Source organism: Camelina sativa, unplaced genomic scaffold (assembly GCF_000633955.1).
Source record: "Camelina sativa cultivar DH55 unplaced genomic scaffold, Cs unpScaffold08308, whole genome shotgun sequence".
NCBI lineage: Eukaryota > Viridiplantae > Streptophyta > Magnoliopsida > Brassicales > Brassicaceae > Camelina > Camelina sativa.
Genome location: NW_010929374.1, coordinates 1 through 437, shown reverse-complemented (window position 1 = coordinate 437; position 437 = coordinate 1). Strand labels below are relative to the sequence as shown.

General features: G+C 37.1%; 1 long non-coding RNA gene across 1 annotated transcript; it reads left to right on the top strand.

The window, feature by feature from the left end:
* Positions 1-2: 2 nt before the first annotated feature.
* Positions 3-437, top strand: LOC104775064. Its single transcript, XR_765674.1, has 3 exons — positions 3-51; positions 214-320; positions 401-437. It is a non-coding gene; the product is annotated as an uncharacterized LOC104775064 (long non-coding RNA).

Sequence of the window (437 nt, the reverse complement as noted above, 5' to 3'; positions counted from 1 at the left end):
CGCAGACTCAATATCCTCCCATTTTACCTCCATTCTCTATGCTATTTCAAGGTAACACTAAACTTCGTAAAAGAGAACAGAACACTTGTGGATTGTCAAATTTCAGATTACGTTTTTGATACTCGTCTTTCATATCCCTTTGTTATCCTTCTTTTCTTGTTTTTGCTTATATGGTTTTCCGTTAAGACATTAAGTGACCCTTTTCTTTTCCAGATGGAATGGATCCTCCTAATGTGGAGGAAAGGACTCAAAAGTTCTTAAACTGGGGACATCGTAATCAGGAATCTCTGGGTAGACTGTTTGCAACATTCTTTATTAAGGTGTAATATCTTTTTTACCCCTAAACCCTTACACCAATTAAAGAACAAGCTGTTATAACAAAAGCATTTGTGTCTTGCAGTTGCAATCTGTAGAATTCCTTTGGAGGCAAGGGCTCT